Consider the following 15,348-nt stretch of genomic DNA (forward strand, 5'->3'; position numbering starts at 1 on the left):
TGTCAAAGAATAAAATTGGGTTTAATTTTGCTGGACTCCTTGCCGTGAAAACATTTTCATATTTTTGCAGATCCTATCAATTCAATATCAATGGTTGAAAAGTTATTTTGGGGAGCATGCTTTTTATCAGATTCATATTTATTTGTGCAACATATTTTTGTTATCGAATCTTTCAATTCATTAGCTCTAGATGGATGTAAATATCTATAAAATCTTCAATATCACTCAATTTTTTACCTTAAATAACAAACCAAAGGGACAATTTTTGTATTAAAGCTGAGTTGTCAATAAAAGACAAAACAGGTGTTAATACCATGTAAAAATTTGAAACCTTAGGGTTTTTTAATATTAAAGGATTGAATTAAGTTTTTATGTAGGCGCGTACATGTAGCATCTGTTTTGAGAAGAAAAAAAACAATTATTCTTAAATTTATCTACAGAAAATTGAATTTTGAGATACCCCCTCCCATCCCCACTTGTTTCAAAATTGTAATAACTTCAATCAATTCTATACACACGTACATGTACCACCTCCACTCCTTCACGTAATTACCGGTTTAATACAATCTGTTGAAAAATAGATAAGCCAACTAGTTGATCAGAACAGAATCCCAACATCTTTTGAATATCACAACAACGTCTTGGTTCAAAGTTTTGGAATGACTTCATTATGCCTGCAGTTGTGAAGACGTTAAGATAGGCCTTGCTTCACAAACGTATCAATCAGCAACAAGACGTCTAAACTTTACTACGTGTACTGACAATCATCTAACTTGAATATTGTGAAAAGTCAAAACTAAAGTAATTCCAAAAGTTTAATTATTTTTCCAGATACGATACACTTCACGTTGGCCGTTCTTAGCTCCCTCCGTACTGTCATGTTCGCTAGAATATGCCACTTATAAAATATGATTTAGCTATAACATAAACACAGTGAATACAAGACAAAAGATTCCACATGTATCTTAACCTTTATACATGTAGAGACTTAATATGCAGGAACAGGCGATGCTGATTTTTTCTGGGATAACAATTTATTTCATAAACGTTAAAGAAATATTTGATTTTAATCAGTTAACATTTTTACGTCCGTTTTCAAAACTTTTCTGATCATGAAATGTAAAAATTAGTACATAGCCGGCTTTTAAAAGGAAACATTACTTTTGAAATAATTAGTTAAGCTCGTAAATTTAATAACAATAGTAATCAAACCAGCGCTATTATTATAGTGCCACTTCAAATACCAATCCTGTTTCTGAATTAAAAGAAATGACCAATATTCGCTCACCATAAAAGAAACTGATAGAAATAAATCAGCGGAGACGTAGAAGGGCATGGAACGCTTGAAGAATTACATTCAAAAATGTGGTTCAAAACAAATAAAACTCAGAGAAACTGCGCGTATGATATCATTACTAACATTGACGAACATTCGTCAAAATATTTAAAACATCACTCACCTGACCCACGACGTCTACCTTTGATCTTAGTAACAAACTAAACTGAATGTTAATCAAAGAATTTAGGTTGTGTTTTGATTTTTCGTATAAACTTTTTTATATACATGCACCGTGATTATCATTGCATTCATTTTTCTCGCATTTGACCTCTATGTTCACCATCTTATATTTCTGTATTAGAATTTGTAGTTGACACCCAAAATAACGCAGCTTGCTATATACAGATAATATGCCACACTCAAAGATTTAAACATGTAAAAATGTTCAGATAATGTCAAACTCATTAATTTAAAACATTTTTATACCAACTGTCTTTTATATTGTTTTCCATAATCATTAATTGAATGTGTTTTATGTAAAAAAAAAAAAATAATAATAATAATAAAAAATGGAACTCCACTCTTGTGTCATCCCACCGCAATTCTCAATTTCTATTTGTAAAATGTGTACAAACGGACAGAAGGACGGACAGTCCAACTTTTGAATCAGATAGCTTCAGAACTTTGTATTAATTTTTTGATCGTGCTTTAGATGAGTGTGATTGCAATACATTTAGACTACCCTGAGTTTAACAGCAAATAATGGTTACATGGAGTTAGTATTAGTAGCTTACATGTTCTGCAAATATCTGTATGAAATTATAGTTTTATTGCTGCAATCTATGAATAAAAATACATTTATTGCTAGTTAACATCCAACCGTACGAGGGTTAATGGTCACGATTTTGGTCAAAAATTATTTTTCCGATTTTCATATTTACAATGCTTTAGAATGGCATTTTTAATAGACAACTGCAATTTGAATGTCATTTGTTGAGTTATAACCGAGTTACCGAGCTTGAAATTCTTCGATATGTAAACAAAGCGTTTGTTTACATTTTGAACGTTGAATTAAAAATTTCAGTTTTTAACCTAAAACGTATGTTTTAAACTTTAGGAACTGTTTATCTATGCTTAAAATGAATAGAAAGATAGACAAATAAGCTGGAAAAAGATTTTTTACTGGTATATTGTACCTATGTAAACAAACACAGGGCACGAGCCTTGTTTACATGACAAAGAATTGTGAGCCCTGTATCTTGCTTGTAACGCTACGAATGACTCTCAAATTTTATGTGATCATTAGAAATGCATTTCTAAAGCATTGTAAATAATAAAAACATAAAAATAGAATTTGACCAAAATCGTGACTATGCCCCTTTAAAAGATGAATGTAAATATCAAAGTAACCAAACAAACAACCCCAAAACCCATTTTTTTTTCAACATGGCAGTACGTTTATATACTGCACTATCGTTCTTTATTCTTTATGGCTCAGTTGCGGTCATGGGGGGGGGGGGGTTAAAAATGATACATGTTGTATATTATTTTTGGACCAATAGAATGTAGCATATAAACGGAGCACGGACATGGGATTCTAAATGAATGATGTTTCAGAGACAATCTATTTTAGTGAACTATGTTAATTGAAAATGACAGTTTAAAACACATTTTAAATCTAGATACACCTATTTTTCATGATCTTATTTTGTAAAACCCGGTTGTTCCTTATATTAGCAGGCATATTTACCGTACTCCGACCTTATTATTGTTTAATGAGTGTATACGGAGGACAGAAACATACATTTTTTTACTTTTAAGTGCACATGTACGTCTTTGAACGAATTATTGAAATAAACTTTAATGAAATGTACGATTCTTTATAAATTTGTTGATGAATATGTCATAATTTACATTTAAAAATCGCTTTTAATAGCTGCTATTATTTATCTCCCAAATATTTCTATCAAAGGTTATGGCATAGGCTAGATAGCTTTCCATTAGCCCGCAGTAATTAAATTGTTGATTCAATATTCACCAACTGTTGCCGAGCTGGTCTTCATCCGGGGCACCTGAGATATTTGATTGATATCTGCTTCGAAACTGTCTACACTCCAGTGCATTCATACATATGCAGACCAATTTGAAAATCAGCCAAGTACATTATCATACAAATGTATGATATTATGGATTAAGGAGACGACAAACGATGTTTTCCTTTCAGCTTATTAAGTATAATTGACTGTCTTGTCATCATTTGAGTTCGAGAAAATCATAAAAAACATACATTGGGAAAAATTTTTAAAAATAATGTTCCTAGAAAAGGCGTCATTTTTTTAGTCACAAAAACATTAGTTGAATAAGTTTAATTTGGTTTTTCAACAAAAGACACTTCATACAATGTTACAAGCTTATCTTTTTAAAAAATGAGGAAGCTAGCGCAATTAATTAGAAAAAGGAAATAAATCCATAAAAATGATATGTTGTAAGTTGATAAAGTGTTGATTATTTAATTGATATATATCTTCGACTAACTCCTTGTTTCTGGACAATGCGACATCAAAAATATACATCGCAAGAAAGTGAATTTAAAGTACTTTTTGCACTGAAATTTTGTTTCTAAATACAAGGAAAGCTTTAACATATAGGTTTAATTACTGTGTATGTTTAGCTGGTTGTTGATGTCCATAGAATGCGGGGGGGGGGGGGGGGGGGGGGGTGTTACATGCGCAATTTTCCATTTTTGTCGAGAATCAAACCATTTGTCTGCCTTTACAATAAAAACCATGTGTAATAATGAAATACGAAAAAAATAATGCTTCGGTCACCATGTTGTCATCCAGAGTGCATATTTCCAAGAATAACTATTATGCGTATAACAAACAATCAGTAGGTGCAAAGGCGCTCACAAGTAGGTCTGTAGCAAATAATGATACATTTTTGAGCAAAATAACCATGAACACATAATGCATATACTTACAACATATTTACACCCTTTCATCATGGTAAGAATGTATGCATTTTAGTACATATATTCATTAGAGTGTAATTTTTTGGAATTAAGTATGTGGTTTATCATTACGAGTGAAGCTCCGGCAATCAATGCGAGCTCACTCAGCAAGGCGAGTGGGAAGAGAAAATTCGGGCCAGCTGCACATCGATCCTATGATTACCGTGTTCTTTGTAAGACTGTCTTTGTTTCTCTCTCTCTCTCTCTCTCTCTCTCTCTCTCTCTCTCTTTCTCTCCTTTGTGGTTGGTAAAAAATAATGATCGACGCAAAGGAGACAATTTTATGATGATGATTTAATTTACGAACGACATAAACGGACACTATTTTCCAAGATTCTCAATCTTAAAGATAGAGAACGAAAAATCATAAAATTGCTATGATGAATGAAAATGACGCGTTATTTTTTCAATAAACCAGCTGAAAGCAATATTCGGGCGATGCCCTCGAGAAATATGATTTTTTTTTCGAAGAATAAATATCCATATCTCCCTCTCCATCATGCAATAAATGTATATAATAATATAAAATGTGTTCCTTTATTATGCCAACCCTTCATTATCAATGTGGTTTGCTATTATGGTACATGTAAGACTAGCATCTGTAAACGAAAGTTGCAGAAATGTGGCGGTATTTACTTTTCTTTCATTAAACTAAAATTATTTATTTTTCTACTATAATCGATACAAGCCTTACCACCAAATAAATAAAAAAGATATTGATTATTTAAAAACGGAAGAAATGTGTAATTAAATATAAGTATTTAAGTATATGGTTTATTATAGTGACACGTGTATCTAATTAATTACAAAATTTATTTTACAGATATAATGTCAATACACCCGGCCCAACGGACCTAAAAGTCGCTTTAAAACTGTTATTAGATGAATAAAATTTGCATGTTTTAGGGTTTTAAGTTGTATAATTTATAAATAATATGAGAAATTTGGCGGGGATAGTTACATATTATATAGATCAGTGAACAGAGTACTATAATTGATAATATTTTGACTTATAGTTAAATTTTATCCAATTTTATGAAATTAAGACTAAAGTGACTTCTCTGCTTATTGAAGAATGGACAATGTAATAAAAATACTTTTCAGCTTCTATTTCATTCAAGTCACACGTTACATATTCTGTCCTCTACCGGTTCTCCTCTGTAGCGACCTGTATCAACCCTGAGGGGAACTACACCACATCTAAGCATTGCCAATTTTAATCTGATGGATTTTGGAAGATCTAGCGTATCGTACATTGTATTTTTCGACGGAGTAGCTTGATTTAAATAGGTTATATATGTTCGGTACAGTTTTGGTACATCTTGAATATTGTTGAGCCATTCGGTTTCAAAGTTATTACGTAACTTTCCCCATGCATAGTGTAAATTACAAGGTGTAAAATTGGTGTAGGTACCTCCCATGTTTAGAGATTGCAGGGTTTTTCTAACTTGAGAGCTCCAGTTAGAGCTATTGTTTTGCTCACAGTCCCAAAGAAACACACGCTTGGTGGTTCGTTCATTTTCCATGTATACTAGTAGATTCCAAAGACACAACACAATTAAGTATAATTATGCTGCGCTCATAGTAAAATATATTTTTATACTTTCATGTTAAATACTGAAATCTGATTGGTTTATACGCAGGTGATAATCCGTTAGCAACACACTTGGCAACGGGTAACACAACGAATTGTTACATGCGCGTAAATTATGCGCGTACGGTTCACCGTAGAACTCACTTCATTTCTATATAAAAGCAGTAAAATTTTCTTTAAAATCAAGACATTCAGTATGATAAAATAAATAGTGCCTGTTTGGGAGGGTAACTGTTGAAATTGACACCCCGAGAAAACCATTGTCAACCGACGCGAAGCGGGCACTATTTATATAATGGCTTCATAAAATTATGTCAAAGCAACTAGGCTCATTAGATTTGGGTTCGGCATTAATCTAGGCGTAAAATAAGAGTGAAAATTTTATAAAAAAAACAACAGCAGAACACCAATTGGTGATTTTTGGTTATGGCTTATTTATTTTACAAAATTTACCAACAGTTTAACAACCGACCTGCCACCCCCTTGATGAGCAGGTATATGGCTGTACAATAAACAAAATCAAGTGTTCAATCAATGTCAATCAATCATGATAATCAATGCAAACAATGTTCAAGCAATTTAATAATCACAATAATGCATGCAATCAATAATTAATGTCAATTATTGAAAAATGTCAATATAATCAAATGCATAAACAATAATGTATCATATATGTATATGATTAAGGCGGGTTAATGGCTAGGTTAGGCGGACCCTGGGAACAGTTGACCACCTAATCCCAATCTTTGAGCAGGCCCTGGGAACAGTTGACTACATCAAAGACGTGAGAAATCTTGCCATGGTGCAAATTCCACCGTACAGAGAGTTCATTCACATTCAATTTACCAACACTGAGCCAGTCCACTGTTGAAGCACAAGCAGAAGATGAAATAAGCTATGATGAGTTCTTGAATCTTTGATATACCATACATAGTTGATTTTAAAAGTCCTCATAGTAAACTGCAAATACAACGGTAAACAACAGCAGTATCCGTTACCAACAAACATACAATATTATTAGTACGAATTGCAAATTAACATTTGGATAATTGCGATTACTAACCACAAACGTACGATTGTAAGACAGTTGTTATAAAATTGTTTTGACTTTAGAATACTATTGCAACAAATATGCAAATAACTTTCAAATAGCAAACTGTTCCAAAAACAAAATTTATAAAATAAAATTTAATATAATTGAATAATTAAATGCATCTGCAATGTCTGAGGGTTGGGTGGGTTTGGGCAAAATTTCAAGGTATCACACCGGTAATTGTTTCACTATATAGCACTATAGAGGGGAAACAATTCTTAAAAATCAGTTTGTATTTCTCATGACAAAATATTCGGAGGAAAGGTTATTTGTTACCTATCTCATCAGCTAACACCATAAAAAGGGCAAGCGATACGGCATTTTCTCAAAATATCTAGCTCCAAACAGGTCTACCCTCAAAACCACGTGTTTTCCATTTGTATGTAAACAGACTGCACACTCCCCAGGAAGCTGCTGCATGTGCCCTGAAAGAAGTAGTCCCTGTGAAAAAAGATCATCACCTAACAAAATACATGAAATATTCTACTCAGTGGTACAAAAAATTTTAAAACTGAGAAAAAGAAAATGTAAAAATGCACTCAAGAAAAAAAATAATTCTGAAGTATATACATGTATGGAACTACAATTGATTACCGGTGTGATGCTAATCGCAACTTCTCGGGTCTTTCCGGCAGGCTCGGAAAAACATCTCGTATGTATTAACTAGGCGTCCATGACAACCCCCCTTTTTATAAAACTTGATATAAATACAACACATTTTACGATTTGTTGAGATGTGAGCTATACTTCATTAAAGTAAACGATATCCATTAAAATATAACTCAGAAGCGACATACAAGACTGTCTAGCCGATACTTATTTTAATGGGAAGCGACTCCATTTTGTATAAAATTCTTACATCCGGTGTTTAAGTTAGTTTAATCAGTCTGGTTAAACGCTGCTTTTTATCTAAAAATTCTACTCATGTTCAACAGTTGTTAAAACTGATTTAAACATATTTTATTGTATACATATACGATACAAATACAAATGGATGGTTTTTTTGGTCTTTCTATGGATTTTAAACATTTACTGTTAATAAGTGTAATTGGAAATATGACCTAGAGATAAAAAAAACATGTATGGAAAATATATTTTCCGTTAACATTTAAAATAAAAAACAGAATATATTTATTTGTCCGCGTTCTACATGTGTGCGCGAGCGAAGCGGCGGATGTGGTGTTTGACACTGACTCTGGAGAGGAATCACAGCGACTGATGTATGTTTAAAATACGTTTATCTTTTTACAAAAGATTAGGTAGCTAGCGTAGTTAAGGTGGTTAAGTGTTAAACATGGTAACATGTCGCAAGAAATACTCTTCTTCAAAGCCTTCACATATTAAAATGTTGTCTACATACGTTTCTGGTTGTTAAATGTGGTATAAGGCGAGGTGCAATAAAATCTACAGTTTTTGCCTAGGACCGGAACCTTGCGTCCGTATACAAAAAACGTATTTTATAAGGCACAATGAACAAAACAAGTTGTATTATGCCAACAAAAATAAAATAGACGGTCACAAAACCCAATTTTTCGGATCTTTCCGACAAAAAAAAAGTTCTAAATGGGCGTAAAGAATACATAAGACATACTTAAGTAACCTCTACAGGCCGCCTAAGCTTTGGATAAATTGTCCTAGCTAAGCACTCTTAAAAATTCTAGTTACGGACTAAATTCTAAGAATATACTTAGTTCTACTTAGGCACTGTCTTAGAGTTGGTACCCTTTATATTACGAGCCCCTGATAACGAATTATTTTTCCATCAACACTCCAAACAGATACAAGAGAACGCTCTTTATAAATAATCTTATGTGGTTCATCACACTGTGCCTTTATTCTACAATATTTTAGTTTATTTAGGTTTTTCAGTGTTTGTTTTGGTCAGTATTTTCAAGTGAATGAAAGGGCATAATTGACAAAAGAAGATTGGAAATATCTTTTTAATGAAATGCTTGGATCAAATATCATATTCAAATACCACAATTTTTCTCATAATGTAACAAAAGAATTTTCAAGTTATAATGAAATAGCAAAATTGAATATTATCATCAAAGACAGTACAGGATCTTATTGCTAGAGAGGATAAAACAAAATCACATCTCAATAAGGATTTTAAATTTCGTCGACTTGTAAATAGCTACATAATCAGGCGATGAAATGTGCGGCGATTCACTCAACCGGAAGTGATGCGATTGCGTCTGATATTTTTCACTATGGCAACTGAGGCGAAGACGATGGAATATTAAAAATCGGAAAGTTTCAAGCTTTTAATGTCGGCTTTTATTTATACGTTTCCACAGAAGGCGTTGGGACACATATTTAGTCTTTTGAATAAAAATGAAGAATTACTGACGAAGAAAGGAATAAAATAAAACTCGCGAGATCTTTTGTCCCATATTTTATTGCAGCTGGAAAGAAAAACATGGAGAGTTTAAAAGCGTGCGAGTGTCAAAAGGAAAACTAGAAATAAATTTATCACCTATAACGGATTTAAATCAAAATAGACTGTGAACCCAGGCATGAGGCTTGGTAATTATTTATTTACAAAATATGAAAAATTGGATTTTTGTGACTTGTACCCCGTGTGTGTTATATCCAGGGTTTCTAATCGTCCCGTCTTCTGAATGAAGACTAAATCCCTCCCTGACACATGCATTCCTCTTCCTTTAGGCAAACGTCTTATTCAGTTTAAAACTAAACCCAGAACAAAACCCAATCCAATAATGCATATACGGGTTAGTACAGCATTCTATTTAAGAGAGAGAGAGAGAGAGAGAGAGAGAGAGAGAGAGACACAGAGAGACAGACACACACAGACAGACAGACAAAGAGACACAGACAGACACACAGAGAGACAGACAGACACACAGAGGGAGAATTTTTAAAGAATTCTTATGTTAATAATGAATGGTAGTAAGAGATATTTTAAATGAATTCTAATTTCAATACTGTTTGATTTTCTGTGAATCTTTAAAATCATGAGGAAAAGGAGTTAGCCAATCTGCTTCGTGTATTTAGACATTTAAAATTTCAAAAAAGGTTCATAAAGTGTTTAATTTCTTGTATAAAAGAAACTCATCTTTGAAGATTTTTTAACGAAAAAGCAGGTGTGTACAAATTTTCCCAAAGAGTTACCGGTAATCATGTGTTAAGTGTTCATTTGTCAGAACGAACTTGGACTTGGACACGATTTGAGATTTAAAAATTTATTTTTATTTAATGTATAAAATGGTTTACTGGTGCATTTTGAATAATTGACCCAAATACTAAATGTTAAAGTCAAGTCACAAGCGAGATACAGAGGTAAGAATTGATAGTTATGTAAACAAAGCTCGAGTCTTATAGCTGTTTACAAAAAATGAAATGTAGAGAATTACCATTTGTTAGACAAAATGACATGTAAAAAACAATTTAAACTAGTTCAATGTCTTCTTAAATACTATTATCAACAAATGAAAGTTACATTTGATTGAAATTTACACCAATACCACGAATATGTAAAAAAAAAAAAATGACAATATTCGAGCTTTGTTTACAAAACAAACAATTACGAACTCCGTATCTTGCTTATAACTTGATATTTGAGTTTCTGACATAGCATTATAAACTTCTATATTTATCAGTATAAACATTGAAAATGGAAAAATAAAATTTGAAAATTTGAATTTAAATCGTGTCCAAGTCCCTTTAAGATTTAAAATATCTACCTACATTTCCATTATTTAAATTTTTTTTAAAAGATTAGCTGTCCAGAAAACCGACTAAGCTTTAGGGTCATTACGAAAAGAGTTACAAGAAGGTTAGTACTTTACGCTGTCCGTCACGAAATAAAGCCCAGTATTTTAAATACATGTAACTCAATTGACCTTTATAATCACAGTCTGCGAGATATCGGTAACGCTATGTAGATGTGATATATGTGATTAGGTTTGTATTAATGCATTTTGGCCATTTGACAATTTACAATTGTTATTAAAATTGCTGATTTATATGATGTTTATGGTGGTAGTAACTTAAGTTTCCATGAAAGCATACACTGTTTAATGAATTAAAAGGTTTAATTAGTACAAATATAATATTTAAGCATTTTTTAGATAAATCATGTCGTTTTGCATAGCGCACGAAATGCAATATTGTGTGATTATTTTAAGTAATCCACTTTCCTTTTACTTAAAATCGGTACTCCAAAATCGGGCTTTATTAGTTTTGATCACGCCCCGACCGAAATTATCACCTCATAATACTCAAAGAATGATTCCTTATTCTTTAATTAAAATCGTTACCAAAAATTCTGTATTAGTTACCACGTTTTCTTTTACCTTCTTGGAAGGGGGCTTGAATTTTATACATAATAAGATATTGCTACAGAATTAATAATTAAATCAGAAGATATATGTATAAAAGTACAAAAAAGAAGTAAGAGTGACATAAGTTTGTTTAATGTTTGAATCAAAAGAATTCAACGATTGTTAATTTCTTTTGATTCAATCATTAAACAAACTTAAACTTATCGTTCCTAATCAAATATTAAAATATTCGTTTTTTATTTGTAATATTAAAAACCGCAAGATATCTTTGATCGGATCCATTCATCGACATTTATTCACGATGTTAAAGATGACGATAGATTGATTAATAATTAATATCTAATTAATGACTGTTATTAGCGAGTCCTTGCACGCACGTGCTGGAATTTAAACATACCCGATAATCCTTTTGTACCAGCTAAATGGCGAGCGTCATTTAAGGAAACTGCCAATAGTTCGTCACGGAAGCAGACGATATATAAACACCGTGCATCGACAAATGCAGACGTGTCTGATAAATGAATAATCCTTAATTAGATACAAAATAGCCTAAAACGAGAAGCATCCCCCACCATTATTGGAGCTGCGCATGCATGACGTAGGTTTTCTGAAAATGCACGTGACCATCTTGTCTTCTGGCAAAGAGGTGTCAACAGATGAAAGATGTATGCATTGCGCACACCTTGCGCCATTATTTTCTAATATTTTTTACTTATTTATGGAGCACGTTGTGAATCTGAATGTGAAATGCAGTTTTTAGCAGCTAAGTTCATTATCCCTTTTGTTAAGTCGACTCAAAAACAGTTTTCAACCACATGTGTTAAAGATGCTTCATTTCTTCAGAGTATTTTAATAAAAAAAACTAACGGTAATCGTAGGGAGTTTAATTTTCGAAGAATGCGCAAGTGTACGTGTTCATATATTTACATCAAGTGAAAGTTTTGTACGATAATCGATTGTAATTCACACATGCGTGACAAGACAGAAATTACTGTTAGTCCCAAATATTTGACGTTTTTATAGCTATTTTCCTGACAAGTAAAATATCAAAATCGTTAACAAAGCCAGAAAAACGTTAGTTATGTATTTAGGACTAGAAAGAAATCTACGTTACAAAGTGAAATGTTAAGACGTTACGTAGACGAATGTATATCTGTTTCGCCAAACCAGTATTAGACTTGTGTATAAGTCTAGAGCGTCTTTTATTACGATACTAATATTAATAAGTGATATGAACATGTTATTTAAGTTTTAGGAGCATATCACTTGAACTATTAACACGGACGTTAAGCCCCTGTCACGATTTTGAGCTATGATAGTGTACAAATTTAATCATCGCATTTATTTGGGATTCATTGTAGAGAAAATCGTAAACTCTCTTCCTTCATTGCAGCAAATTGTCAACCGCGGCGATTGTCCTGAGCATGTTCAAAACAACGTGCCCAGACTTTCGCACGACACTCGCACTGAACTCTTGCGTAGGAAACTCGCGAATCTTCGTAGTATACTTACGATGCTATGAATATCCTACGATCTATACACCGGGTATTCTACGAGTTCATGCGATTGTTTCTCTCGAGTCTTCCCCGAGTGTCCTCCGAGAGAATGTAGTTCGATTTGATGCAAATACAATACGAAAACAGGCGATTGGGGGCGAGTGCAATACGAGAATCTTGCGAGTGAACTAAGAGTTAGTACGAAAATGAGAGACTAGTAAGTGTTTCGTAATAGTGTTCTTATTTTGATTACTAAGTACGTAAGTTACTTGCAGAACCTTTTATTTCAAAATACTTGTGATTTCAAAACAATAACACAATCTTCTTGTTCCTTTATAGCTAAAATGATAACTGTCCGTTAGCAAAATATTAAAACATTTTACTCAAAGTTGCAAACATTGTCACAATGTGTATTTCGCGTTCGTTGGTATTCTTAACTCACAAATTTACACCTATATAATTGTATGTGTTTTCATATATCTTTTATAATCTAAAGGAAAATAACTCTGATTGCATTCTTCATAATTAAAATATGCTAGTACTTCCACGTAAGTATTTCAGTCAAAAATGCAATCATTATTTCGTTTATTAATCACTTGATAATTTAACACACAAGATATATAATCGTAAACACTTATTTATTCGTGGGAATATCGTGTATCAATTGTACAATTTCTTACTCATTCGTAAGAGCATATCATACAAATTGTCTTCCATCCTAACTGCTCGGAGGAAGATCTCAAAACGTTCGTTACTCAATCGCCGAAATTCGTACATGAATCGTCACATCTCATCCTGCTATCGCACAAACATCGTACATTGTCGAACAGACATCGTGGTCGAGTCGTACTAGATTCGAAAAATGCACCGTCTGTACAATTATCGCAAGACTAATCTGGCGAAAAATGGCGAAAATGACGTAATTCTTGGTTAATCGCAGTAAAATTTCGGGTTGACGGACCGTGTAACTGTTGCAGTTACATGAACATAAAAAAATAATATTATACGATTGTCAGTTTGAAACGTTTTCCGCTGCAGTTTTTGTTGTTTCTATTTTCATTATTCTGTGTGTGATGGGGGATTCTTTTTTCTTTTTTTTTTCTTTTTTATAGTCTTATTTTGTTTTGTTTTTGTTTTTTTGTCGGCGGGGGGGGGGGGGGGTTGAAGTAGGCAATAAAACAGTATTTATATTGACACACACGCAGTTTGTTTGTACTTACAGTGCAGTGTTTCTTGTATTTTTAATGAAAGAAAAACACATTTTACCTTAAAATAATCATAAAAGCTGTACATTGTGTTGTCGAGTCCAGCTGCAGTAAATCATACTTGGTGACGTGTGCAATTAAACATTCCGTGAAGAACATCGATAGTTTGTCAACTAGACGCTGACCATCAAAACTAGCCTACAGTACAAACTACCAACTGGTCCACAGATGTACCGATTGTTCCTTGTAAACACGGGACAAACTATCTATGAAGAGAAGACAAATTGATTCTTCATCATTGATGAAGCCTTAGACATATTTTTAAGAAAACTTTTCAGGGGGGGGGGGTGAATTTCGTTTAAAATAACGACATTATAATGCTGTGAGAGCGTCAGATGCTTCGCATTCTGCATTGTTTATAACTTTCTAGTACATATCATATTGCATTCTAAGATTTTTCTTGGTTTCTGGTGTTTTAGTTTGTCTTTGAGTTTCATCATTATTAGAAAAAATTTGTGAAATAAGTTTCTCAATGCAATAACCCTTCAAGATTACGTATATTCATACCTGCATTGGTGGGTTTTTTTCAGTCAACTCTGAAGTGAAGAGCATGCAACAGATCGTCGGGTTTTTATTGGTAGGTAAGCTATTAGGCAGGCATGCAGTCAGTCGCGTGCTGAACGAGAGCTGGGCGTGGCTTCTCGTGAGCTAAATTTGAAAGGTGGGCGGTGCTTAAAGCTTTACATGAATGGAATACGGCACAGGTAAAAGTCGCACAGAAAGTGTCATTTAAACCAGTCCACGTGCTTCTGTTGATGAATGAATTGGCGACTTGTTCCTCTCAGCTGGTGGCAAAAATGGATGTTGTTCATTCTTATTACCAACACTATTTTATCGTTAAGAGCTTTGATTAAGATCAGAACAGACCCCTATTAGCAAATCATAAACAAGCCGCATACGTAAAATATTAAGTGGAAGATAAAAAATAGCCTAATACGATATCAGATATAAAAAAAATCTCAATTTTAAAATTGATTCAGAGAAACTTGTGAAGCATGTGAGTAAATCAGCATTATAATCCATGTGTAAAAACGAAATTACATAGCGAAAGTCGAAAACAGCGGACCACTGAATAGAACCTCCATATGATTATTAATCATATTTTCTTTTTGACGTTGTAATTCTGAAGTGTTGACATTTTTGCTTGCACTATAGTATTATAGATTGTGTTCGTATCTTATCTCTTCTTGTTTCTTGTACACTACACCTGACAGGCCAGTTAGCCCTCGTTTCTTTCTTTCTTTGTTTTTTTTGTTTTTTTGTTTTTTTTTTTCATCAAAATTCTTTCTTGATTAGCATGAATT

General features: G+C 32.9%; 1 long non-coding RNA gene across 1 annotated transcript; it reads right to left on the reverse strand.

The window, feature by feature from the left end:
• Positions 1-6,326: 6,326 nt before the first annotated feature.
• LOC136272322 (uncharacterized) lies at positions 6,327-14,926 on the reverse strand. The gene is made up of 3 exons (XR_010710302.1): positions 14,552-14,926; positions 14,046-14,250; positions 6,327-7,401 (listed from the first exon to the last, which is right to left on the reverse strand). It is a non-coding gene; the product is annotated as an uncharacterized lncRNA (long non-coding RNA).
• Between the last annotated feature and the right edge of the window lie 422 nt (positions 14,927-15,348).

Source organism: Magallana gigas, chromosome 10, assembly GCF_963853765.1.
Source record: "Magallana gigas chromosome 10, xbMagGiga1.1, whole genome shotgun sequence".
Classification (NCBI taxonomy): domain Eukaryota; kingdom Metazoa; phylum Mollusca; class Bivalvia; order Ostreida; family Ostreidae; genus Magallana; species Magallana gigas.